At 43.2% G+C, this 25,973-nt stretch overlaps 1 protein-coding gene across 2 annotated transcripts in view; it reads right to left on the bottom strand.

Annotated features, from left to right (window-relative positions):
• PAG1 (phosphoprotein membrane anchor with glycosphingolipid microdomains 1) overlaps positions 1 to 25,973 on the bottom strand; it is a 248,022-nt gene that overhangs the window by 80,812 nt on the left and 141,237 nt on the right. For both annotated transcript variants that reach the window (XM_073550600.1, XM_073550599.1), the window contains one exon: positions 14,577 to 14,677. The gene's annotated coding sequence lies outside the window, so the exon portion shown is untranslated. The remainder of the gene's footprint in view (positions 1 to 14,576; positions 14,678 to 25,973) is intronic.

Here is a 25,973-nt window from a genome sequence, read left to right as displayed (position 1 = left end):
TTGTTTTTTTTTTTCTATGTGTGAAAATGTTACTTGGAAAAAATGTTCACAACTGCAAAAAGGCCAATTTGGCCCATTGCCACAGTTCTCATATGGCAATAATATGTTTAGCTTTAAAAAAACAAAACAAAACAAAACAAAAGGCAAAAGTAAACATTTGTCTACTACATTTTACGTCTCTTTCTCAATTCTAAAAAACAGTGTCAGCATACTAACATACGCTTACCAATGCAATTAAACACTCATAGAATCAGAAGGGGAAGAAATTTATATATTTAGACACACATGAACCAAAAAATTATAACATAGACACAGCATACCAAGAAGTTTCCCCCTCAGGTGACAAATTAATTTGTGAAAATATCACGCACTTTGAGGCCAGAGAGCGGTCTACGTTGAGGGTTGATAGGTGGTCTCGCCCTACGCACATTGTCCAACCCACGCACAACACCAGCAGAGGAGGAACAATCATGTATCCTGGTGAAGTTATGAAGAACCACACAGGCTTTAACTGCTTCATTAACATTTTGCTCACTCAGCTGAATGGCAGACTGGAATACCCGCCATTTGGCGCAAAGAATGCCAAAGGAACACTACAACAGTCGCCGAGCACGTGATAGGCGCAAGTTAAAAATTCTGCGCTGGTGGTCCAGGTTGCGCCGGGGATATGGCCTCATGACATTGCACATTAACTGAAACGCCTCATCTGCCACAAGGACATAAGGGACAGATTCTTGAGTGGAGCCTGGTAGCTGGCGTGGTGGTGGTAGATCCAACTGGTTGGTGCGTAGCCGCCGAGCCATAATGGAAGTATTGAAGACTCGAGAGTCTCCCGTCCTTCCATAGGCCCCAATGTCACCAATTATAAACTTGTATTGAGGGTCGACCAGAGCCAACAATACAAAAGAAAAGTATTGTTTATAATTGAAGAATTGGGAGCCAGAGTTCGGCGGCTTACGCAACCGGATATGTTTGCCATCAAGGGCCCCAATACAATTAGGAAACTGGCATTCCCCCTCAAAGTCCCTTGATATCCTCAACCAGTCTTCCATCCTGGGCTCGGGCATGACGAGTTGATGTAGTCTTGTCCATATTTCACTACATGTCGACCTGACTATGCCAGAAATGGTAGATCTTCCAATGAGAAACTCATGGTGGAGGGCGGCATAAGACAGGCCAGTGGACAGGAAGCTGAAGAACAACAGAAAAGGAACATTTTAGAATGCACAAATTAACCAAAAAGCAGGTACATACATACCAAACTTGTTAGCATTTCAGATCTACTAACACACACATATTTGGTCGCACAATGACTAAGTGATATTCAGTACATATTAGACCTAACATTCTGGTCTGTAAGTTTCAACATATGTGGAATAAGATGAGGGCATTACAATTAGACTAAGAAGCCAAAAATACATACTTTGGTCAACACTTTATGAACATAGAGAATGTGGTTGTGTAGTACATACCGTAATGTGAGTAGAAGTCACTCCTCTGCAGATATAGCTTTGCGCATCCTTGTGTCCTGAAAGGTTATCCCAGGGCGCACTGTCTCCAAGAGTCGATCAAATGTTGCAAGGCTCATGCGACAGTATTGGTAGAATTTTGCAGGATGCTCCCGCAGAGAAGAATAGAGGCGGTGAAAATGACCTCTTGTGAGTCGTTGCCTCAAAACTGGATGTACCCATATGCGTCTCCTCCTCCGCGGATCCACTATCACTGGGTATGGTTGACCAAAGCGGCGTGACAAAAGCCAGTTGAAGAGAACCTGCTCAGTTGTGTTGAAACTCAGACTGTCTGCCATGTTGCACATACCACAGCAACACACCTAGTGTAGGCAAGGTCACAAATGGACAGAATGGAGGCTGCCACCTGTTCCTGAGGCAATAGGGTGCAGGCTAATGATTTAAATAGTTGGCAGGCCTCAAAACCGTTAAATGTCCATTTTGCAAGCCTGCAAGAAAATCTCGCAATACGGATTCCATACGGATTACATACGGATGCTGACATGCGTAAAATACGCGACCACACCTTGCTTAAGGATGATATACGGAGCACTATTTAGGGGTCATTCATCCGTATTACGCATGTAAACTACGGACCGTATTTTGCGTCGGTTAGTGTGACCCCGGCCTATCAGTAAAGGTTCTCACTGATATATTTCTAGAATTCATAATATGATTTGAATTATTCCCAAATTTGGGTTCACACCACATAATATCGGAGTATATCACAATCTACTAATTTACGCTATACAGTAAAACTAGACGTTTCTTTGGGGGCAGATATAATCCAAATGAATGTTTTCCTAGCATACAACTCTGGCAAAAATTAAGAGACCACTGCACAGCTTTATAAAAATCAGCTTCTCTCCATGTCTGACAGCCATTCCATTCCAGTGTCCGTTGATTTCCAACGAGAGTACACCTCATTCTACTTAATGTGCCTCTGATTAGATGATCACCTGAACCAAATCTTATTTAATAAAGGAAAGTATAAAAAAAAACCCTGCTGTGGTGTTCACAATCCTCTTGCAATAGGACAAGCTGGATAGAAAAACAAGTGCTAGTAATATCTCAAAAGTAATAGGAATGAAAACATAACTTTTAACCATGCCAAAGGAGTTGAAAAGAAAAGTCTTGAGTGAAGAAATTAAAGGCTCAATTCTGGCTTTACTAGCAGAGGGATACAGTGAGCATCATGTTGCCTCCATCCTTAAAATTTCTAAGACAGCAGTCCATTACAACAAAGTCAATCAGCAGACATTGGGGACGACAAAGCTACAGACCGGCAGAGTGCGAAAACGAGACTCCACTGACCAGGATGACTGTCATCTTATTCGAATGTCACTCAGCAACTGAAGGATGACATCAAGCGACCTACAAAAGGAATGGCAAATGGCAGCTGGGGTGAAGTGCACGGCAAGAACAGTTAGTAACAGGCTCCTACAGGCAGGGCTCAAGTCATGTAAAGCTAGAAAAAAGCCTTTCATCAATGAGAATCCTCTTGCAATAGGACAAGCTGGATTGGAAAACAAGTGCTAATAATATCCCAAAAGTAATAGGAATGAAAAAATAACTTTCAACCATGCCAGAGAAGTCTTGAGTGAGGAAAAGAAGGGCTCAATTCTGGCTTTACTAGCAGAGGGATACAGTGAGCGTCATGTTGCCTTCGTCCTTAGGCAATGTGCACACGTCACGGAATTCCCGTGGAAGTTACAGCGGAAATTCCGGAATTCCATTCCGCGGAAAAAAACGCATTTTAAATTTCCGCGATTTTCCCGGAAAAACTAGCGATTTGCAAGCGTAATTAGCTTGCAGAACACTAGTGTTTTCCAAGCGATCTGTAGCATCGCTTGAAGAACTGATCGACAGGTTGGTCACACTCGTCATACATAGTGTTTGACGAGTGTGACCAACTTTTTACTATTGAGACTGCCTATGAAGCATCAGTAGTAAAAAGATCTAATGTTAAAAACAAAAATGGTGTTTTTCTTACCTTTCGACGTCCCGCACAGCGTTCCCAATCCTCACAATGCTCCCAGCAAGTCCCGTTCCCAGTGATGCATTGCGACAATTACCTTTGATGACGTTGCGGTCTTGCGATACCGCTACGGTGTCGTGAGACCGCGACGTCATCAAAGGTCATTGCCGCAATGCATCCCTGGGAACGGGACTTGCTAGCAGCATCGCTAAAGCCTGGTGACCCTGCGAGGGACATTGAAAGGTAAGAATATGATGATTTTTTTATTTTAATTCTATTTTTTACAGGGATATGGTACCCAGAGGACAGTCTCCTCTCCTCCGGACCGTGGGTACCATCCGCAAATGTTCTGCTTACTTTTCACATGGTGGGCACAGCCACATGCGGAAAGTAAGCAGAACACTGCCATCCTATGGGTGCAGAATCGCCGCGATTCCGCAAAATTAGTGAGCATGCTGCTTATTTTTCCGTGATGCGATTCCACCGCGGGAAAATCAGCAGCATTAGCACAGCATTGCAGAAGCCCATAGGAATGCATGGGATGCTGTTTTTTTGCATTTTCGCAGCAAAAGCGCGCATTTAAAAACACCGCAAAAGCGCAAAAAAACGCCACAGCCTTAAAGTTTCGAAGACGGCAGTCCATTACAACAAGGTCAAGCAGCAGACATTGGGGACAACAAAGCTACAGACTGGCAGAGAGCGAAAACGAATCTCCCCTGCCCGGGATGACCGTCATCTTATTCGAATGTCACTCAGCAACCGCAGGATGACATCAAGTGACCTACAAAAGGAATGGCAAATGGCAGCTGGGGTGAAGTGCACGGCAAGAACAGTTCGTAACAGGCTCCTACAGGCAGGGCTCAAGTCATGTAAAGCTAGAAAAAAGCCCTTCATCAATGAGAAGCAAAGGAGAGCCAGGCTGAAGTTTGCCAAAGACCATAAGGATTGGACCATAGAGGACTGGAGTAAGGTAATCTTCCCTGATGAGTCTAATTTTCAGCTTTGACCAACCCCTGGTCATCTAATGGTTAGACAGGGACCTGGATAGGCGTACAAGCCACAGTGTCTTGCACCCACTGTGAAATTTGGTGGAGGATCGATGATGATCTGGGGATGCTTCAGCAAGGCTGGAATTGGGCAGGTTAATCTTTGCGAAGGACGTATCAATCAAGCCGCATACAAGGTTATCCTGGAAAAACCGTTGATTCCTTCTGCTTAGGCAATGTTCCCCAACTATGAGGACTGTTTTTTCCAGCAGGACAATGTGCCATGACACACAGCTAGGTCAATCAATGTGTGGATGAAGGACCACCACATCAAATCCCTGTCATAGGCAGCCCAATCTCCAGACCTGAACCCCATTGAAAACCGCTGGAATGTAATCAAGAGGATGATGGATAGTCACAAGCCATCAAACAAAGAAGAACTGCTTAAAGGGAATCTGTCACCCCATTTTTGGCCTATAAGATGCGGCCACAGCCATCAGGGGCTTATCTACAGCACTCTGTAATGCTGTAGATAAGCACCCGATGTAACCTGAAAGATAAGAAAAACGAGTTAGTTTGTACTCATCGGGGGGCGCGGTGCGGTGCAGTGGGTGTCGCGGTCCGGCACCTCCCATCTTGTAGCGATGACGTCCTCCTTACTTCTCCCGCGGCGCCGGGAAAGGTCAGAGAGGTCCGGCGCCTGCGCACTGGAGTACTTTACTCTGCCCTAAACAGGGCAGATAAAGTACGCCTGCGCAGGAGCCGGGGCAGAAGTAAGGAAGACGTCATCGCTAGAAGATAGGAGGCTCCGGACCGCGACACCCATCGGACCGGACCAGACCCCGGGGTGAATATAATCTAACTCGTTTTTCTTATCTTTCAGGTTACATCGGGGGCTTATCTACAGCATTACAGAATGCTGTAGATAAGCCCCTGATGGCTGTGGCCGCATCTTATAGGCCAAAAATGGGGTGACAGATTCCCTTTAAATTTTTGTACCAGGAGTGATATAAGGTCACCCAGAAGCAGTATGAAAGACTGGTGGAAAGCATGCCAAGACGCATGAAAGCTGTTTTTAAAAATCATGGTTATTCCACAAAATATTGATTTCTGAACTCTTCCCGAGTTAAAACATTAGTATTGTTGTTTCTAAATGATTATGAACTTGTTCCCTTAGCATTATCTGAGGTCTGCAAGCACTGCATTTTTTTGTTATTTTGACCATTTCTCATTTTTTGAAAATAAATACAAAATTTAGTGCTTGGAAATTCGAAGACATCTTGTCAGTAGTTTATAGAATAAAAGAGCAATTTACATTTTACTCAAAATATATATCTATAAAGAGGAAAATCAGACAAACTGAAAATTTTGCAGTGGTCTCTTAATTTTTGCCAGAGCTGTACATGAGACAAGTTTCTGGAGCATTGTATGTGTTTAGGGAAGTTTACATGCAACTATGGTTGGTCAAAAAACATTTAGTAACGAATGTATGGGGTGACTGAAAACATCTGTACTTTACCCACAACTGCCATAATTGGGGCCGCCAGATCAAATGTGAATGGGCACCTCCTAAATTTCCTTTTTCTGGCATATTCCAGTGGATTAGTAATCTTAAAACCGTCTTCTTTTCATCTCCAACTCCCCATCCCCTTCCTTATTTTGATTTTGAAACAATATTTATTTTTACTCACTTATACAGCGCCAACATATTTATTCCGCAGCACTTTACAGACATTATCACTGTCCCCATTGGGGCTCACAATCTAAATTCCCTATCAGTATGTCTTTGGAGTGTGGGAGGAAACCGGAGAACCTGGTGGACTTCTTGCAAATGATGTGCTTGCTGGGATTTGAACCCAGGACGCCATCGCTGCAGTGCTAACCACTGAGCCATCATGCTGGCTCTTGCTTCACAGCACCGAAGGAAGAGGTCTGGGTTTAGCCCATTTGAAGGTGACGGGCATTCTGTTTTTTTACCAGTCCCAATGATTACTACTTATTGAGATGTAATATAAGCACTAAGCTGTGACCTTATTCTATAAAAATGCAACTGGATGTCAAATGCAAATGTCATAGATAAAATATAGCCTGTGTGAGGAGCCCAAGGGACTAACAATGGCTAATTATTCTGTGGTGCAAGCAAATTTAACAGCAGAATTCTGTATTCTGGGTCAGCGTGCTTCCCCTTTACAGAGTCACTCATCTGTATGGCTGTCCTTTTTACTTAAAGAGTAACATTGATTTATATACTTTTTAATAATATTGTCCAGCATGGAAAGTGATCAACCTTGACAAACCACTTTATTAGCATTCTTGTGTTCATTCTTCATTCCAAATCCCTACTTTTCCCCAGTCATTTAGAGTACAGAAGATGGCAGTGATGGCTCAGCGCCTGTGTCTCATTACCTTCAGGAGATGAGCTGCAGTTGGAGATTGTTCTGATACAGCACCAACCATCAGAGGAGGAGACAGCAGCCGACACTTTGACTGCCATCATCTGTACTCCAAATGAGAATGTTCCATTATCAATTCAGCTGAAGGTAGGCAAATAGATTCAGGGGTTCAGAAGTCACCTACATGAATTTTTTTTACAGGAATGAAGACAAATCCCCTAATAAAAGTGATTTGTAATGTGTCAAACTTCCATTCCAGACAAAATTATAAAACATAAAAATAAAAAAAAATGACAGTTTATTTAGAAAATTGTGGCCAGTAGTGATGATGGAGAATTGAAATAAGCAATACAAAAACTTGACACTCATAAACTGGTGAAAAAATGATTTCTCTATTTATTGGCATCCAGATAAATATTTGCTTAATGTTTTCTGTCCAATAACGGACCTTCATCAGAGATTCTCTGGATGCTGGATATAAGGGCACAAAGGCAATGAAGCGCTACAGTATTGCGCTGCAGCTGACGGCCCCTTCAGCGCGCGGTGTGTGCCGCTATGTGGAGGACGCGTCCTACACACACCGCGCGCTGAAGGGGCCGTCAGCTGCAGCGCAATACTCCTAGCGGCTTAGGTCGCAATACTATAATGCTTCATTGCCTTTGTGCCCTTATATCCAGCACCCAGAGAATCTCTGATGAAGGTCCGTTATTGGACCGAAAACGTTAAGCAAATATTTATCTGGATGCCAATAAATAGAGAAATCATTTTTTCACCAGTTTATGAGTGCCAAGTTTTTGTATTGCTTACTAAGTGGGCTGGAAACCCTACTTGTGCACCTTCTACGAACTAATTAATATCTGAGTGCCTTGTTGTTTCTACTATTTGGAGACTTGAAATAAGTTCTTAATTCCTATTATTTCCCCCAGTAAAATAATAGCAGCTATACTCAACTACGACGTTCCAGCGGTGGTGGCGCAGGCTCCATCACGGCTCATGTGACATTATTATTAGCACTGATTGGCTGCAGGCATTGCATGACACAGCTCATGTGACAATATTATGTCATGCAATTCCTGCAGCCAATCACCGCTTGCAACAATGTCATGTTAGCCTCTTTAGAACCAGTGGCAACAAGTCTGGAATGGCGACGGCAACGGACTGGAGTATAGGTGTTATGATGTTACTGAGCGGAAACATAGCAATTCAGAGTAGTGGACAACCCCTTTAAATAAAAAGGCTGGTGATTGATGCTCCATAAACCCACAATTAGTATAGTATAAAACTAAACTGGGCGAAAATACGACAGATCAGCAGAATATTATCCTGTGTTCTCTGCAGGAATTCAACAAATTCAGAATTTTCTTCAGGAAAATGTAGACAATCCTGCAGACAGAGGTAGGAGAAATCTCTCCAGCTTAGTGGAACCATTCTTTATGTTTATTGCGCCTTTAAACATCTTTTTTTTATAGTACAAGCAGGAAAGATTTTAGAAGAAAAAAAGTTGTCGGTTGGGAGCTTCCGGCATCAACTGAGAAATGTATAATGAGGAAAATAATGATCATTAATAAATCATCTTATAAATAAATGATGAAAAGAAAACGGCCATACCGCGCATTAACACATCTAATAAACGGCTACCAACACTTACGGCTGGAAGGACTGATGCCAGGACAGGCTGAGAGCGCTGCTGGCACTAGCTATACTGGTGGCCCCAAAGAAACGGTGCTCATAGGACAAGAGGTTTACACTGAAGGCTACACTCACTTCAGCCAATGGCTGACATGTCGCTGATCAGCGATAGTCCAGATCTAATATCCAAGAAATATTTCAAGAAAGGGACTGCGGCCAAGTGTTTTTCCCCAGCGAGATCCCCTCAGCAAGCCAAATACAAGCCATATACTGTCTCTGGTCAGTGTTCAGCTTTCTATGGAGGACATTTCTTCACAGTAGATGTAATCTTCAGGCTCTTCGTCATGAAACAAAGGAAATTAAAGCCCCTGATGATAACTTGGTGTGACAAAGACAATTCTTAATCCATTCCATGTACTTATCAAAATAGATCTCCCTTACTAAATTTTAAGATGGCCACACATTAGGAAGTCGTAGGTTCCCGGTTGAACGATCATCCGCTAAACAATCTTCCACACAGACATTTTAGCTAAAAACTGGATGTTCTAGTGGTTCATGGTGGCCACATTGTCCTTCGGGAGGTCTTGGGTTTATACTGCAGTTTTCTTTCTTCAGATTGGCTGCAGTGTACAGTATAAATGATTATTCCCGATTGTTGGCCCTTGTAAACAAGTTGCCAATCACCCGACTAACTGGAAAAATGCTCACACCTCAGAAAATGGGCATAAAATCATAGTTGTCGGCAGCACGTCATCGTCACGTAAACGGGGATGTGCCACCGACAACATGAGGAGGTATGGGGACAGGAGGGTTATAGTAACCATAGTTATTCCCCGTTCAGTATTAGTCAGCCTGTGTCGGCCAGTAACCGAGCGCTCGTGGACTACTATATGGTTGATTTATCACTTGTTAATGGGCTAAAACTGCTGAGAAGCAGATATCTGATAACAGAAATATAGTTATAGCTACACTGGAGTGGTAATGGCATTGTCCAAGTGTAGCACAGCTAAAGACCCCTACCATTGCCGTCAGTTACCGCTCCTAATGTCCCAAACACAGGACTGCTGTGTCCTCCATGAGAGAACCGCTGCCAGACTCCTTGATCTCCGCCAGAGAACACACGGGTCAGCAGTTGAAATTCAACAGGCCGGATTGTTGCCTCCTCTGATATCTGTTGAGAGAAGTGGGCAAGTTTGGCCACCCGTAGTTTAATGTATATGGGGTCCTTAAAAGAGTATTGCCATCTTCAAGATCCTATCCCAATCTGTAGTAGGTGTAATAATAGTATTAGCAAATACCTCCAATTAGAAATGTAGTCTAGTTTTTCTGATTTGCTACGTCACTTACCCCATGTGCAGGCATTTCAGTAGCTTAGGTATCCATGGCTATGACCACTCATATGGTGACAGCTGTCAGTGGTCGTTTCCATGGCTAATGTAATGCCCTGCACATAGGGTAAGTGACATAATGGATCAGAAGAACTATACTCCATTTCTCATTGGAGGTATTTTATTACTACATCTACTACATATTGGGATAGGATCTTGGAGATGAGAATACCTCTTTAAGAAAAAGTTCTCATCTGCATAGGTACGAAGGGACTGTACAGGATTTGTGACCCAGCTTTTTCTACAGTTATAATGAAAAATCCACCTGATATTAAATGGACCTAAGACTGAGGTCTAGTGTTGAGCTAATGTGCTGGGATAAGGTGTATCTGAGCATGCTCGGGTTCTAACGGAGTGTCTTTGGCGTGCTTGAATAATGTGTTTGAGTCCCTGCAGCTGCAGATAGATAGATAGAGAGAGAGATAGAGATGTGCCAGACTGAAAACGCTGCTGCGGTTCCGCAAAAAGAATTGACATGCTGCGGAAAAAAAAAAACACTGCAAATCTGGGCGGATTTTTCCGCAGCATGTGCACAGCAATTCTTCATTTACCATTGATTAACATTGGCTGTGCACTACACTGCGGATTTGACGCAATTCTGCACATCCAAAAACACTGCGGATCCGCATCAAAATCCGCAACATGTGCACATAGCCTAAGAGCTGCGTGCTGCCGAGACTTAGCTTATATGCAAGTGGGTAAGAAACAGATAACAGCCCCTGCGGTGTAGTGACCACTGTGTCCACTAGGGGTCGCTGTGTGGGTGTCCCAGGACAGGTGTATAAGCATTTCCAGTGTCCTAATAGGAGTAGGATGATGAATGATCATAATGTATGTCAAGGTGGGTGACCTTGAGATGAAGGCTTGCTTATGTGCTGATCAGCAGAGCTGATCTTTCGTTCCAATGTGTCAGGGAGAAGCCTTCAGATGATTGATGAGATGGGCGGGATCAATCATCTACAAATCCACCCAGGGGTGTGTTTAAGAACGCCATAGTAAAGTGTATATGTGTGTGTGTGAAGGACCTGTGATGAGGTCATAGCCATGTGACCCGGCGGGTGTGGCTACGGACCATATAAGGTGGCCAGGGTAGGTCACATGTAGTAAATGCTTGGACCCGGTTGGTCCGTTGTGGAAGGTCCCGCTGGGAAATGGGGCTTCCTGCCTGACAGCACGTGAATGCTGTGAGTAATGGCTGCAAGCGTCTGACAGTTCCCAGGGAGAGGGAATGAACGTCTGCAGTGAGCTGAAGCAGCCATGAGGTAAACCCTGACGGGGTGAGATATCTGTGAGGCTGAAGAGCCTGAGCACTGGACATTGCACAACCTGTGTGACCACAGGATAAGCAGAGTGAAGCTCTGTCATGGACGCTATGCTGTTTATATGAACTTTCGGTTGCTGTTCCTGGTTTATGATGCCTAATAAACCGCATGGACTGTTGGAGTTATGTTAAGAAACCTGTGCCAGATGTGATTTATTGGCTGCCAAGCGAGTGTCCCCTATCTGAATGACAGCGCTACCTTACACCCCCCTTCTCCCTAGAGAATAATGTACTGGGTCTTTAATTATTACTGCGCAATTTTTTTTCTTTACAAATTTTAAACAAATTCTAATTTTTCATTTATGATAACACGAAACTTATTACAGAAGTTTATCAACGCTGAAATTTCCTGAGGGATAAAACTGTTTTCTCCATGAAGGACAATGTGAGACAAAGCCGGTGTTATCACAACTTCATCACTTCAGGAAACACAAAGCGCGGAACAAGTAATATAATGCAGAACGACATCATCGGTCATAAAATCCGGGAATTTGTGAGTTCCAGCCTAACTGCATCTAGATATAATGTAGTAAATCACATTTATTGTCTGACACAAGGACTGGAATACATTTACATGAATTTAGGAGAAACAATTTAAACTACAGCAGTAAATGAAAAAAAAAAAAAAAAAAAAAAGGAATAATATTTCCACCGTAAGCTGGGCTGTCACGCTGTATGGCTGTAGTCGCGATTGTATGCAGCTGAAACCACGCCCATTGAAGTAACCAATGACAGCAGATGTTACCAGACAAATCCTGCTACCATTGGTCCCAGCATGTGGGCGTGTCTTCAGAACCATGCAGCTGCCGAATCGTGGAGACCTGGCCAGATGGTGACGTAAGGGTCAATGAAAAGTATAAAAAAAAGATCCTTTTATTAGGTCTTGCAGACACCGATTTCCAGAATTAGGAGATTGACCACCTATCTTTGACATTAATACTATATGGCCACGTTCACACATTCAGTATTTGGTGAGTATTTTACATCGGCATTTGTAAGTCAAAATCATGAGTGGAACAATCAGGAAAAGTATCATAGAAACAAGTGACCAATAAAGGAGGGCCTGGTACAACACTGTACAACTATAAAAGCCAAATATGTTAAAAAAAATGTCTTTAGAGGTTAAAAAAGTCTAAATATAGCAGTAATTAGTATATTAGTGAATGAAGCTCCTGGTGATGACGGGATGTCCTCAGCACAGGCCGGCTCGGCTGAAGCTCTACTCTTCCCATACACTCCCTGTATGTACGAGTTTCCCGGTCTTGAGTGAAGTTAGACAATGCCGAGGCCATCTAGCTGGAGGTGAATCTGGATAATGTAGAGGACGCCGCTTACTCTACTAAACACTCTGACCCAGATTCATAAATGTGTGTAAATGTGCGCCTCCAGCAAAAGCAGAACTGTATGCAATAGTCTGCCAGCCCAACGGACTATTAACAAAGTGCTGGATTTACTTCTCGCCTCAATGCTCGGCCAATTTCAAGACCTTTGCTTCCTTCTGATTTATGTTTTGTGCCTTGTCACAAACCGGGTTTCAAAGAACAATGATCTGCATATTCCTCCGTTTCAGCCCTGTGTCCATGAAATACTGTGCAGCTATATGCGTGATCCCTCAGGAGGGGTGTTCCATGGTAACATACAAAATGAGATGGGACCCCATAACCAGAGGAAAGGACACAGCAGCAAATTAGCAATAACTAAACGTATGGAAAATAACACCATATGTCTGGTGAATCGCATAGTGTAAGCCACCAAGAAAATACTCTGGCCCTTACTTGAACCCCCAACCGCTGGCCACCAAAGCCGAAGATATGATCATAGTTAAAGGAACAGTACAGACATCTGAATGAAGACGTCTAGAAGCCTTAAGGTATGTGCATACATATTTTTAGGAGGGTATACTCTGAAACGCGCATAAAAAAAGCACTCCTCCTTTCAAAATTTTTATCCTCTGAATATATTGGAGTCATCATATTATACAGCACTGTGCACTTACAATTGCTCATTTTGCCTTTCTACCCAATAAACGCTTCTCTTTTCCTTGCTCTATGTAGAAACAGGAAGCATCTTGTCCCTGCAGAAATCATTCCCCTCAACTCCTGACCTGGTTGCTCCCCTACCATTGACTCTTGCAGTGATTTGATATTGCAGTGCGTATGCTCAGTCTTTTTGATTTCGGTGAACTTTTAAAGCCGAGAAGGAGTGACGACTATTCGTCAGGCGGATTAAGCTTGGGAGCTGCTCTCTATTGTTTGCTTAATATAAAAAAGAAGGATCAAACTTAGAAAAGCTGTCATAAAAAGGAAGCTAAAAAGACAAAAAAGATTGTTCAGAAAAAACACTGCCAACGTTTTCCTGAAGTGTCTATACCTTAAAAAACTCAATAGATATGCCGACGTCTAAGGGTGTGTGCGGATTTAGTGGGGTTTAGCCTGCGGTTTTCCCCTGTGGTTTGACACCTGTCATGGAGCAGGTGCTAAACCGCTGAGGAATCCGCACAAAGAATTGACATGCTGCGGTTTTGAAACCGCAGCAAATCCGTGTGGAAAATCCGCACCGTGTGCACTGCGTTTTTCATTTTACATAGACTAAAATGGTACTGTACAATGCAGCAGACACTGCTGCGGATCCACAGGGCCAAATCCGCTGCAGATCCGCAGCAGAATCCACAACATGTGCACAGACCCTAAGACTTCGTATGCACATATCCTTAGAAGAAGTTGCCGGCTTAGAAAAAGAAGACACCACCAGCTTAAGCCTGTTTCACACTTCAGTTTTTTGTGTCAGTCAAAATCCGCCAAAAAGGCGGAAAGCGGATCCGTTCTTAGCTGATGTGAACGGATGCCACCGGATCCGTTTTGTTGACGGATCCGCCGAATGAAGAATTTTAAACGCTGCCCGGGAAGGAGAGAGAGAGAGAGAGAAAAAAAACGGATCCAACGGATGGCCATCCATCAAGATTCGCCGGTAATGCAACTCAATGGGGAAAAAAATGGATCCGCCAAAAAAAATGGCGGATCCGTTTTTTTCAAAAACTGGCGGATTTTGACTGATGGTCAAAAACGGAAGTGTGAAACAGGCCTTAGAAGACTTACATGCTGTTCACACTGGCACAATGGCTTCCCCTTTCACTGAAGCTGAAATATGATGGGTAACTGATCCAGATGGACTCACCTTGGGTTCCTCTGGCCTCTTAACCGGCCTCTACGCTTTTCTAGGAAGCATCGAGTAAAAGGACTTAAATAATTTATATATTAATAATAAACAAATCCATGAACCAAACCTGCATATTACTGGCCTACGCCAGACAAGGCAATACCGACAACAGATCTCTAAACAGTACTTAGGACATTGTAGAAACCTTGAGACTCACCTGGGAGTGTCCACTATCATTCCCGTCTCAGGAGGTCACATCGTCCTCTAACCCAGACACTGACAGTCACCATATTTATTTTATTGAAACCTTGCACTGATCTGAAATGAAAAAAAATTAGATCACAATCGTTATAATGTCCCAAGTGTGGTGAAAGACAAGACGATCACAAGATTGGAAATTTATCTCAGTGCGTAAAGTTATAAGAACATCACAATAGAAGATTAAGGTTTTCTTCTTGTGGCCAGGATTTAACAGTAGAAAATGATGCCAGTGATATTTTAATAATATATTATTATGATATTGGGGATCTCTTTAATGAATGATCATCCAATTTGCTTGTTTATAAGAAATACATTTTAACATGAACTTTACCAGCATCCAATATCATCTTCCTAATGCAGACCATGAATGGAAGGGTTACTGGTGTAAACTAATGTAAAGCATCAGCCCTTCTAAAGAAAAAAATAACATCTGTGAAATATAGACTGTGCTCAGATTGCATCATCGGATCTAACCAGTGATTCACCAGACCCGACAGGTCTTGTAAGGGATCACTCACTATGGTAGATGTTGAGGTGGGTATAGGCACGAGGTCGCTTGGTGCAAACAGGAAGTTTTATTGAAGTCCATAAATTTACTGCATAAAGTAAATGGACAGCCCTTTCTCGGGCATACGGCCTCACTTATTTGGATAAACACACAGTATTCTTAGTCAGTCTCAGATCAAGACTGAACAGCATATACATGTGGACCAGCTCAGCTGCCCTTTTATATCAGTTGTACCTTCTGGATTAGAGGAGGGAACGACCAATCCCACACAGTGCTTCCAGTTGTTCCTAAAATCCGGACCCATTAAAAACCCTCCCGGCACCATCAGTTCTGGAGCCTTGTTGTCAGTTTTACATCACCAAGGCTAGCTACCTTGGTGATACAAATCTCACATCAAAGATATTGCCATTCAGGGTCGGACTGGCCCACCGGAGGATTCTCCGGTGGGCCCAGAAACTGACACTTGCTGGCATACAGGGCCAGCAGCTGCCTAGGGCCCCCAAGAGGAGCAGCAGTAGGTGACAGGCGGCAGAAGCCGGCTGCTGTGGCTAAGCCTGTCCCCGCTGCTAAAGAGAAATGAATATTCACTCTTTCCCACGCCCCCACGGGCATGGAGAGGGGTGAATATTCATTTTACTTTAATAGCGGGCAGTGTTTGTCGCAGGCTGCGGCTAACACTGCGACCGCTATGGGGCCGTAAGTCAGGGTATCCCTGGCACCTGCTGGCATAGCGAAGTATATCAGTGATCGTGAATACACTGCTCTCCTGGTTGTCTAAGGCTGGGAGTAGCGGTGACACAAAATGTCATCAGGACGGAACAGCGCTTTGTTGTGTACAAATGATGATCCGCAGTCTGCAGCAGGCGAGCATGTCAGCTGTAATGCGCGCAGTGCTCTCCCGGGTTGTCTCACGCTGGGAGGTAAGCAGTACACATGACTCTTCCCAGCGTGTACGTTACTTCTCCCCTCCCAGCGTCGTACAAACAGGGAGAGCAATGCTCACATTACAGCTGACACGCTTGCCTGCTGCAGACTGTGGCTCATCATTTGTACATACAGAGCGCTGTTCCGTCCTGATGTCTTCATGTCACTGCTCTTCCCTGCGTTAGTGCGTTGAGCCAGCAGGGAGAGCAGTGCTGCAGTTATGTCTAGGCACTGACTGGCCACAGCGCAGCCAATCAGGTTTAGTCTTATTTGTGTCTATGTTTGGATGTGACGGTCTGCTTTTTGAAATTTACATTCATTAGCCTACTGACTAAGCACTCCACCTCTTAAGCCCCCGTTACACACAGCGAGATCACTAGCAATATCGCTATAACGTCACTGGTTTTGTGACGCAGCAGCGATATCGCTAGTGATATCGCTATGTCTGATACTTACCTCTGACCGGCTCCCCCGCTGATTATCGCTGATCGCGCGAGAACGTCCTGGACCATTTCTCGTCGGGAGCTTCCTGTGGCGCCGACGAGCAACGCGTGGACGCGGGCGGGAGGACGTCAGGATCGCCGCGTCTGACAGGTAAGGCCCCTTTCACACTTCAGTCAAAATCCGCCAAAAAGACGGATGGCGGATCCGTTTTAGTCCTGATGACAACGGATGCCACCTGTCCGTTTTATTGACGGATCCGACAAATGAAGAATTTTAAAGGAATCGCAGCAGAGAGAGAGAGAGAGAGAGAGAGATTTTTTTTCTTGTCCGGCACCCAGAAAGAATTTCGGGTTAAATGAGTGTCTGGAGGATCCGCCAGAGAAAAAAACGTTGCAAGCTCCGTTTTGAAATCTTTGAGGATGGTGACGGACAGCAACATTTGGCGGATCCTCAAAAAAAACGGATGCAACGGACGGCAATCCGTCACAATCCGCCATTAATGAAAGTCAATGGAGAAAAAAAACGGATCCTCAAAAGAAAATTGAGGATCCGTTTTTTTCAAAACCTGGCGGATTGTGACTGATTGTAAAAAACTGAAGTGTGAAAGATGCCTAAGTAGCGACCCCCGACCGCTGCTATGTCGCTGGTGAGGTCTGCCTGTGTGGCAGCTCACTAGCGACCACTTAGCGATGCACCAGCGATCCATATCGTTGTCGGGATCGCTGGTACATCGCTTAGTGTAACGGTACCCTTAGCCGCAGGTGTTTTTAATCACAGCAGGACCCTACCCCTCCACAGAGATATAGATTTCAGTCTAAGGAGAGGATTCACATTAGGTTCCCATACAGATGAAGACTTTAGCCTAAGAGAGGATTGGCATTAAGTTAGAAACAAGAATCGCCTTAACGTGGCTTCCAGGTACACATGAATTGGCCATTTTATGCGCTAACCAGTCTCAATTTTTCATATTTCTAGTGCAGTAACGCAATTCAATTTTCATATTTGCACGCTATGGCGCTACAGAGTGCTGCTTTATTTGTTTGATTTACTACTATGTAATGTGGCACCTTTACCACTGACCTGATCCTTTGTATTGCAAAGGATAAAATCGGTGGTGAATATCCAGAGCATGAATTGACAAATTTTTCATGTCAAATCTGCATCGGTCAATTCATGCTGCGGATTTTCTCAGCGTATAGGAGGAGATTAATGCCATCCATTGCGCTGGTGCTATAACACATTGGTTTAGTTGGTAATACACAAGTGGGGGCATTTATCATCGAGTCTGCACCAAAATGTGGGTGCCAACTCTATCTATAACATTAGGAAGTGTACTATCTTATATTATACCCTGATATTAGCGCGCTTTACCGCACAACTGGTGGTCTTGTATTTATTTCTATGTAGCTACAAGAATGATTTGGTCTGGAGGGCCCAAGGTGGCTCCAGTCCGACGCTGTTGCCAGTTTAGAATGCAGCTGGCTCTGAGGCTCTGACCAGTAGAGCAGCGGCCGGGAATTGCTTTTCAAGTACGGACTGTTTCTCATGGAAGCACAGGTGTATTTTTTTCCCAACAATACTATGCAATTATGAATTCAGACTAAATACTGTATAAGTGACAAATGTGGACATCCAGCAGCTTCACCAGAAAAAAAATATTAATTAAGGAGGTTAGGTGCATAATAAATAATAATCATAATTTTTTTTTCATATCTTTAATTTTTATAAAAGTCAGAAAATTAGGGCATGAAAAGAAATCTTAAGACGCCAAAGGGCTCATACAGACGTCCATAGATCTCAGCCCGATGAGGGATCGCAAGATACAGATTGGCAGCGGGTCTCCCAATCCGAGCGTGATAGCCTTCTGTCAGATGGCACCAAGTGGCTAATGGATCTATGATAGAACTATTAGGTGACATCTGTGGGGCTGCTGAGTGGTTCAAATGATTAATTAAAGAGATAAATTAATGTTCTTTTTCCTGGACTATGAATTTCCCTTAGGCCAGGTTCACACGGGCGCATAAAAAAAAAAAAATCAGAGGTTCCTCCAGAGAACAGACAAATTTTTTCTTACTTGTCATCCATATGCAATCAGTTTTTTTCAGCTATTAAAAATTTACAAGACCATTTAAAGTTTCCCATGTTAAAGAATTACAGTGCATGTGTAAAAATGGGATGCTAGCAGCATTTTTTTGCTTTTTGTGTACTCATAGCCTTTAATTCATGAGTATCATCCCATTTATGGAGGTAGCAAGTACATGTCGCAATTTTTTTTTTTTTTTTACACACAGATTTGGTACATGGAAAAAGAAAAAGAGAAACCCGCTCGTCTGCACTGCTCCACTGAATAAAATTGGTCCGAGTGCGGTCTGTTTTTTACAGACAGAATGCAGAATTAAGCCCTTAATGGGGGAGAGTTCAGCAGGTGATAATGACCCCAATAAAATCACTTTAAGGCCTCATTCAGATGTCCGTTTTTCTCACATGAGAAAAACAGATTATTTTGATCAGACTCTCGACCAAGTGTGCTCAGTTTTTCTCATGCGTAGAGAAATTAATATTTTCACGGACCCATTGACTTGCATTGCCGATTTTGATTCAACTCTCGGATCAAAATTGAACATGTCTCGGTGATCACGGACATCTAGATTGTTCCCATAGACTATCACAGATCCGAGTGATATCCGTGAAAACACTAGTGAAGCCCTAGTGAAAGATTCCCTCAGGGTTGGCTGGGCTCCTCTACCAAAATCCCAGAGGACTCTTTTGTAACATCAAAGTCAGAGAACAACCTGATTTTGAGCCATTTTTGGACCCAGTCACTTGTCACTAGGTATAATTTTTTTTAATAAGCCAAAAGTTTCATCCTTAGGGCTGTTTATACAATTTAATTTCTATCCCATTTTACTTCGCTCAGTATTCTTCTGATGTTGGATAATTAACCTTCCTAAGCAATTTTCTCGGTAACTGGTCAGGCGGTAAAACGCTGTACATTTCCATAGCAACTCGCTCTTCGCCTGGAATATAGAACAACTCTTATCAAAACTTCATTCCACAATATACAGATGTGACCTTGATAGACTATGTTTAGCTTATCGAGATGTGAGCAATAGTTCCACCATATACCTTACTAAGTGTGGAGAACATCACAGCAACATCTCAAGTCACAGTAGATTCACACCAAGGCCTCATTCACACTTCAGTATTTTTCATTAGTGTTTGTATGCCAACACCAGGGGTGTCTCCAAAACATAAAACAGGTGTCAGTCACTGAATTATATTTTTTCTATAGGTTTCACTCCTGGCTCTAACACTGGTGGAAAAATACTGACCTGTGAATGAGGCCTAAGTCGTGCCAGGATTCAATATCTTCCTGGGAGTGAAAAAGTAGTAGCCGACAATGAGAAACTTATAAGCCGCATACACTTCACATCATATTACATAACTCTTGGCCATATTACTACAGAGATTTCAGGTCCTAAGCAGCAGTTGCCATTGTCTGGGATCCTACTCAAGAAATCAGTGACTTATCATTTTGGGCTTAACCAACAAATAAGAATTCTGAAACGTGGATAAACATCAAAGGGCAGAGGAGAATGGCTCGCTACAGAAACACAACATCAACAACAGGCTATGAACGCTTTCTTTGGCACTGATTTTTTGGTTTCCTCTCCTTCTTTTGCTTTTTAATGGAATTTTACAAAGCTTAAACTTTATTCCCGCATCCATGAATAAGCGATAACTTCCCGATTGCTGAGGATCCGTCAGCTGGGACATCACCGATCACCAGAACCAGGGCTCTAAAGAGCACCATACGATTGGAGTGAAGGTCAAACATTGTGGAGTCGGAGTCGGTATAAAATGGACCGACTCTGACTCCTAAAATATATAATAAATTGGGTACAGTAATTCAATGCAGGATGTGCTGAATATTTTTTCATAGGAATTTGGGAAAGTTATGAAATGTCCTATAAATGGCTGTTCTATTCCTGATCTAAGGCTACATTCACACACAGAGTTTTTCCTGCGTTTTTTGAGGATACGTTTTTCAGCTGCAAAAGCAGATCAGCTTTTTAAAAAACCTCATCACTTGAAAGGTTTTTGAGCTCATAGATGTTTTCAATAGCAAAAGCAGATTAGAAATCTGTTCTATCTATCCATTTATCCATATCTGTCTATCTATATCTTATCTGTACCAAAAAGAATGAAAGCCGGGTAGCACACAGACTAAGACTCTTTTTTTGGCACCAGTCAGGTACACCTCATAGCTGCCCAAAAGGATGCCCAAGACAGGTATTGCTCGTCTTCAGTAACACATCAACATCAATTGATAGTTGGAATAAATAGACTGCATTCATCATCACATCTTAAGGTGCAGGCTTTATTTTCAAGTGTAGGGTGTGCAGTATAAGGTTCTGCAGCAGCTGAGGTGTGCAGTATGAGATTCTGCGGAACAGTATGAGGTTCTGCCTCTCCCCTTAGTTTTGATCCTGGCTAAAACCATTTCTTATAGATATGGCGAACCCTCAGGTAACCCTAAATGAGGGTTAATGGACACAGGTGGCTGAATTGAAGGAATTGCTTAATCACCTATTTACCGTGACTAAAAAATTACAAGCTGAGGATTTAACTCCTGGCATTTTAATAAGGGAGTGAAAGAACTTGGTATTTTGCCTGTCCCAAAGAGGAGATTTAATCGCAGATGGCATTTCTGCTTCAATGAAACGGAGAGAGACACAGCTTTGGAAAATAATATTTTTCTGGCAGCTGTTTATGTGGACCCAAGTCATCGTATATTGCTTGATGATCAACAGCTTACTAAAGGAAAAGAAGCTCTTACTGAGGTAGCAGTTAGGATGAGTGGCCTACAGGAGGACTGCCAAGTGCAAGAGGACTTGGGTCCTGACAGTGCTACTGCTGCCATATCTTCATCCTCATCAGATGAGGAGTTTGACTTTGACAAGTATTTGGATGATATGGAGCAGGCAAAGCGTTGCTGCAAGGAAAAAGATTTCACTCCGTCTCCTATAGCAAGCAGATTGACCATATTTCAGCAAAATATTTCACTTGCTCTTAAAGAAAAAGAAAAATTCAACCGTTCATCAAAACTGACTGTGCATGAGGCAATTCCTTTATACTTGGAAATTGTTAGAGATGTTGCCCATGTGGTTACGGCTTTGCCTCCAACCCAAGTTAGTGTAGAGAGGTTGTTCTCTAGCCTTAAAATTATTAGATCAGATTTGAGGTCATCTATGAAGGAGGATCTGATGGAGGCAATTCTATTTCTTAGAACAAATTCATAGACTGCACAAATGTTATTTAGTATGCTTTTGTTGAAAACTGTTTTTTGCCAATTACATAGTTTATTACATAGTGTTATATATATATATATATACTGTATATATATATATATATATATATATATGTTCGATATTACAGTGTATTACATATTTACAATTTATTACAGTTTGTGTTCTAAAGTTGTATTCCAATAAATAGATATTATGTTCTATCTAAATGTCTTGATTATTGTATCATAAAAATGATTAAATGTCTGATGTTCACATTGTACTACAATCAATTTTTCACTTAAATATAAGCAATATATGTCGGAGTCGGAGCCGTGGAGTCGGTGGAAGGGAAATTGAGGAGTCAGAGTCGCAGGTTTGGCTTAGGCCTGTTTCACACTTCCGTTTTTTCAAATCCGTCAAAATCCGTTGTTTTCCGTAAAAAAACGGATCCGCCATTTTTTGCAGGATCCGTTTTTTTTGTCCCATAGACTTCCATTACGGTTACCGCGGATCCGTCAAAAAAACGGATCCGTTTTTTTAAAAACAGATCCGTTGGCATCCGTTTCCGTCAAAAAAACGGAAACGGATCCGTTTGGCGGACACAAAAACGGAAGTGTGAAACAGGCCTTACCGACTCCACAGTCCTGGTTGCCACATCCGCTTCATTCATTCTCCGCCAGAGATAGCGGAGAGCAGCATTTGGCTAATCTTTGTCACTTTAAGAAAGAATAGAGAAGAGTTGTGCATGATCATCCACCACACCACTCACACGGGGCTCTTCAGAGCCCAGGTTCTTTGCAATTGATGGAGGTCCCAGTGGTCAGAACCACAGCATTTGAGAATTTATTCCCTAACCTTTGGTTAGGGGATAACTTTGAACCTTAGTACAACCCATTTCAGGCTTCCATACACCTCCATAGACCACCGCTATCCTAATCTGCATTCAGCTAGTGACTATTTTTCCCAACCCTCCCATACACATGGACACTTTGGCCAAGCATTCATGTTATGAATCTTAAGAAAGGCGTAAGCCATTGACAGAAACCATTAATGGTGGCTTTTCTCCTGGGAGAACAAATGGGAGTTGAAATTTGAAAAGCCCCATACAAGTTAGATTTTAGCCTAATCCAGCCAAAATCTACAAATTCCAGAGATTTTCAAGTATGTGGGCCTTTAGAGATAGCAGTAAAGAAAGGAAGGTCATACATGGTTGAGAGAGGAAAATAAAGTATCCATGTTTTTTTAGGGAAGGCAAATCATGCCAGCTGTAGATAGGAAGGTAGATCTACATAAGTAGTTTCTGCAGGAGACGAGGGGTCACACCATCCTCTTCATCAGTGTCTGTCAGCATAAGGCCGGGATCCCACATGCGAGAAACTCAGACGAGTTTCGCACATTAATAACCGGCACCGCCGGCGGCACTAGGGAGCGGACAGTGCGGCTGCATGTATTTTCAGCCGGGTATTAAGATGCGAGACTCCTCCGAGCTTCTCGCATGTGTGATCCCGGCCTAAGAGAGGAGAAACCCCTCATGGGCTGTAGAAGGAGAAATCAGTACAGGAACACAGCTGTGCTGATACAGGAGAGCTAGTGCAGAAGCAGCAACCTGGAGACACAGTACCCAAATTCAGTGTGTACTACTACGACGTAGACATCTAAAAAATGGTCTAAAACTAGAAGCAGAAAGTAGACTACATATCAGGGAATTAAAAAACCAATGAAGATTGCAGGCTGAATTTTGTAAAACCCAGTTGCACCAATAAACAAAAATAATTTTTTTACATGTCTAAAGATGTTCATTATTCCTTGAAGAACAGAATGGGACATCGATATAAAAGTCACACAGAAGTGGCCACCTCTCCTCTGAGAGCCGGATATGACAGGGTCCTGTTCTTGAGATTGATATGGGTCCCACCTATGGATAAGTCCTAAATGGAACAAGGCTATGTGCCCATGCTAGCGTTTTTAAACGCTCAGGAAACTGATCCCCTTTCCAGAAAACGCACGTTTTATTTCCGCGCGTTTTTTGCACAAAAGACGCATGTTTTTGTCACGCGTTTTCTGGGAACATTGGAAAAGGCTAAAAACGCTCAGCAATGCGGAAATTAATGAGCATGCTGCGTTTTTAGCCGCTAAACGATTCCTGAGTGTTTAAAAACGCATGCATTGGCACAAAAAGCCAAAAACGCATGCAATTCAATGTGAAGCTTCTTTTAAGCGTTTCTGCAGCGTCTGAGCCAGCACAAATGCTGCGGAAACGCTTAAAAAAACGCAACGTGGGCACACAGCCTAAATCTTTAGCACAGGACACCGTGAATGGTAAGTGACACACCCAGGCAACCATACAACCTCCAGAGCTGTGCCAGAAGCTTCAGGAACATACAGATATATCCATGTGTCATTTCTTCTTCTGACGGCGAGTATGTAAAACAGCTGGAGACCGTTGTGAACATCTGTCCATGAGGATTGCCTTCAGAACAATGAGCGCTTGTGTCCTGGCGTCTGAATGAACTTGTTTCCCATGTTGTGGAAGAGATATGGTTATCGCATTTATGACTATTAAGAACAAAATTGCAAATGTGTGGGAAAAAGGAAATGACTTCCAAGTCGGCATCTGTGCCATCTGCCAAGCCATGCCCGTCTAATGGCCAAGCTTAATAAGACACACGTTCCTCTATAGTTATGGCTCAGTGGTGGTCAGAACATTAATATGCCACGTATGTATGACATGTGCCGGTGCCACTCGGTCAACAAGACGCCAAAACAACAGTCCTTGGCCGGGTACACAACGCGTTTGATCAGGTCAGTGACTGTTGGGGCCCTGGAACGGGATGCAGGCGTATGTGCTGGTGCGGCCACTGAATGTAATGACGCACGTGGAGTCACTGTGTGGCCTGGTACAGCCTTTATTTGTGGAGGGCACAAGACGTGGTTGACTGCATTTTGGTGTCCGCTTCAACAAAGGTAATATGGCCGAAAACGATGTCCGTCAGAGCACAGACTGACACAGCTTACGCCATTACAGTCAGTAGGCCGCCAGCACACGTCCGAAACCCATTTCCCAGAACCTCAGACATAAAACCAGATGAAGCCACTGATGTGCGGATAAGATGTGATGAGCATAGCCTTACCCTACTAATGCCCCACACATGCTAATTACAGCTTAAAGGGAATCTGTCAGCAGCATTATGTGGGGGCATAGACCCCGATTCCAGCAATGCATCACTTAGCTTACTGGGTGCAGCAGTTGTGATGGGCACAGTTTTCTCTGCTGCAGATCTAGCAGAGCTCACTTGTTGAGCTGTGTACACCCCCGCCCTACGCCACAGGTTTCTGTGTACATTGTACAGTGACAGAGCTGCTGATCAGTGTTGGGCCATGGATAGACTAGGAGGCACACGACCAGTTGTCCTCTATTGATAATCTCCTGCTAATAAAACACTGATTGTGTTGAAACAGCAAAACACATAAGTGACACATTGCTGGAATCGGGGACTATGATTCTATATTATGATGCTTTCAGATTACATAGCAAAAACCTTATGACAAATTCTCTTTGTAACTTGGCCTAATCCTTTAGGGATTGATTACGTCACACTGTCATCACTAAGCAGCTTCATCGGCGTCTGGTGCGTGTGCGGTGAATACAGGTGTTATTGGGCTTCGCCTCAATGGCGCTCCATGAGACTGCAGCTGCCATATTGTGTATCAAGTAAGAGGGAAAGGGGCTGGTTGGCTTATACGTCCATCCTGAGCCGGTACCACGCCTCTGATCTCAGCACTCTGACACATAACCGCTGCAGCACAGTTCTGTCCGAGCGAAAGCACATCGGATTGATTTTTTCTTTATTCTATGCTGCACCCTGGAGCTCGTAATATGGAGTTATCCAGCAGCGGCCAACCTCTTTAATTAGTATTGTATGTCATAAAAGGTTTTCATTTTTTGGCGCGGCACATTTTGTGATGTGTTGATTCTGTTTCTAGCTTCCTGCTGTGAACGCTTCAGATTAATACTTGGCAAGGCTCTGCGCTCATCACTTAGAAAATAAAAAAAAAAGTAAAGATCAGAAATAAAAAAAAACCAAAACAACAAAATACATATAAACAATATAAAAAAAATACTGATAGAACTGTCCGACAATTTACACTGAGGAGACTGCAAACAAATGGCCACAGCTGATCCAAG

This window comes from Dendrobates tinctorius, unplaced genomic scaffold, assembly GCF_039654945.1.
Source record: "Dendrobates tinctorius isolate UK_male_01 unplaced genomic scaffold, ASM3965494v1 ptg000165l, whole genome shotgun sequence".
Classification (NCBI taxonomy): Eukaryota; Metazoa; Chordata; class Amphibia; order Anura; family Dendrobatidae; genus Dendrobates; species Dendrobates tinctorius.
The sequence above is the reverse complement of the archived record's forward strand: the minus strand, read 5'-3'. Positions and strand labels throughout refer to the sequence as shown.